Below are 3,042 nucleotides of genomic sequence, written 5' to 3'. Positions count from 1 at the left end.
ATGAAAAACAAAATAGCCAGACACATTCCTACAATTTTTTAAATTAATAATAAGAATATAGTGATAACAAAAATAAATGTTTTTATTATGAATTCATTGCCCATATATACTCGTTGGAATACCAAACGGAAACAAAGGTTTCCATTTAGATATATCGGAATTCCAACCAGGCAGCTTTATTTCAAGTGCTTCTTTGGAATCTCTTGCAAAACTTTTTAATTTCAGTGCATGCCTCAAATTTTTATCCGCTGACGATTGTGATGTTTGAATAAGGTCCATAATATATAGACGACGTGCCTCTTTGTCGATGACATACAAGATGTATCGGCCGATGGATGCATAGGGAAGATAAATCTACAAGTGGAGCTATTAGAAACAACAATAAACCATGATAACAATAGACAAAATACTTTACTTACCATGTTGCACGATGAGATGTCGTTGTCCATCCCAGGCCAGCTATCAAATGATGTCGCCAACGTCTGGATAGTTTCCTTCTCGCAAAACTTCTGACCTCGTGTTCACTCTAGCATCTTGGACTAAGTAAAAAAAGAGATATTGTTTCAAAATGTTGATACTAATGCCACATAGAATGAAGAGTTATGATAACTTACACAAAATCTTAGATCCATGTAGTGTATATAGGAGGGTCTATGAACAATACTCCCTCGTCACATGCCAGTATACGCACGACGGTGTTGAAGCAATCATTGTCCATAGGCTGCTCCATGTTAAGTATGCACTGAAGTTTCTTAAGACTTAAGCCCATTGGATGGGGTGTCGAGCTCCGGGCTCATTCCTTCCTAAAAATTGGATGGTAAGAAGAATAATAATGTACATGCGCACATTAAATTTTGTCTTGTCTAGTAGAACACCTGTGCGTTGCCACGGGCTTTTTTTCTTTGTTGATTGAACATATAAATATAATGTATACAACTCAGGAAAGTGAAAAACCGCATCCAAATAATAAATATGTGTCTCGTTACTCAAATTTCACATGTAATTCAACAATGTATACAAAGAGAGCAATGATAAGTATCTATTCCAACTAAGATCTATTTAATGTACTCGAGATATTCATGTACAACGCCGCTTGAGATATTCTTGTACAATGTCAGGAATGTTGTCTTTCGCTTCGTTTGCAAGTAATACATATAATTAGCATGAACAATTTACATGGAAGATTTATGAATGTGAAATATAGAATACCCATCGTGCATTTTATACAGGACCTGGTTATATATTCTGGCCATATATATACAACGCAGTGTCTCACTTTATCCGGATGCCCCTCGGTGACTTTGCCATGGTTGTCTCCGCCGTGTGCGAACAGAGCATGAACTTTATTCTCCCAACATTTTGACACATAACTAAGGAAACTTAATGGAGTAAAAAATAAGACTTTTCGGTTCAACTTTTTTGTAGGATCTTGCATAGTCTTGCATACATAACTGGATCACCTCTAGTATTAAAGGCGATAAAAATATTTTTTCTATGACAACAAATTCAAATCTAGCCTGAGAGGACAGAGCACACACCAGTGAAAACAAAGATTAAGAACACAAATACTCAAATAAAATAAACCAAAGCACGAATAGGTTGGTGATGGCCTGCTTGGCTTGGCCCATCTATTCACGCAAGAAATTATTAACATAGTTAGACCCAGAAAGTAAATTTGTTTTACTTAGACTCAAAAAATGTTATAGTTCCGCAGATCTTAAGCACCTGGTTTACGACAACAACCTCCTATAAATTTCTGTGCTCCAAGTTCACAATGACATGGCCCAACTAAAGCTCCTTCCTGTTCTTGTTCTATTCTTATCTAGCAAACTACCTCATATCTCCCAAATACTGACTAACATCTACAAACATATGCATAACAAATTATCACCACATCACACGGGCAAAAGAAAACATATACCTTAGTCCTAGTCGGTGAAGATGTTAGATCTTTGCACGAGTGCCCACCTACCTTGGTGTAGAGGGGACATTGTCAGACTTGAAGTGCTGCTTGGACGGTGTGCTCCCATCAGCCCACATAGCAGGGGCCACTGCTTGCACCGCACTCTCAGACACTGCTCTGCCACTGCCGCAACCACCAACCACAAGCCCCGCCGCGAGCAGCCGACCAAGATGCTGAATCTTTCCATTAGTGCTGCGTTCAGGTGTGCAGTTCATCTAGTAAATTAAAGACATGGTATAAATTATCATTGAGCAATGCGTGGGCAAAAAACATCAGTTTGTGTACTTGCAATGAAGATTCTGAATTTTCAAACTATCTTGCTACTTCACACTCACGGCTGGCTTATCTTATTCTTATCAGTCATTACTACTGAATAATATATTGGCAGAAAACAATGAAATAGAAAGTCATTTGATCAGTAGATAGAAGCAGGAGCACATCTATAAAAACACCTCTAAAGCATGTTCATTAGAAATAAGGAACAACCTTAATACAAACGATGCAAACCTTAAGGTGCGTTTTTTTACAATATTGTCTCGGTCTGAGGACCCCACATTATACAAAGTGCACCAATGCAATTTTCCTAGCTATTTCACGACATAAAGAGTTCCAGAACAACAACAACAAAGCTACTGAACTCTTGCCCCAGTTTTGGTCCATAGGTTCCAGTCTGCCCGAGATCTCTTCTACGTAAAAATTGTCCTAATGGCCCCTCCTCCCGTTTCTGTCAAACCAATTCTCATTAAAATTTCTCAAACTCTAGGAGGACTCCATAAACCTCCAAATAAGTGCTCATAAGAACCACACCCCAAGGGATACACATGGAAGAAAACAATGAACATTCTAGTAATTCAGTTAATGGGCAGTGTGCATAGGGAATCATATTGACTATATGATGTTGTGTCAGATGATGTACAAAAAAGCTTGGCAATAAGATCAATGGCAGCATACTGATGCCGATGCCGCATTTTCATAAAGTTGTCTAGTCTAAACGAACAAGCATACCATGTTGAAATTTCTAGTGACACGATGATGTGAAACTGAATTGAAAACAGAATTCTAGTACTAAATATAAATTA

General features: G+C 38.0%; 1 long non-coding RNA gene across 1 annotated transcript; it reads right to left on the bottom strand.

The window, feature by feature from the left end:
- Window positions 1-523: 523 nt before the first annotated feature.
- LOC123100001 (uncharacterized) lies at window positions 524-2,058 on the bottom strand. Its single transcript, XR_006448327.1, has 3 exons — window positions 1,922-2,058; window positions 615-803; window positions 524-539 (listed from the first exon to the last, which is right to left on the bottom strand). It is a non-coding gene; the product is annotated as an uncharacterized lncRNA (long non-coding RNA).
- Between the last annotated feature and the right edge of the window lie 984 nt (window positions 2,059-3,042).

Source organism: Triticum aestivum, chromosome 4D, assembly GCF_018294505.1.
Source record: "Triticum aestivum cultivar Chinese Spring chromosome 4D, IWGSC CS RefSeq v2.1, whole genome shotgun sequence".
NCBI classification, from domain to species: domain Eukaryota; kingdom Viridiplantae; phylum Streptophyta; class Magnoliopsida; order Poales; family Poaceae; genus Triticum; species Triticum aestivum.
This window is presented reverse-complemented; position numbering and strand designations above follow the sequence as displayed.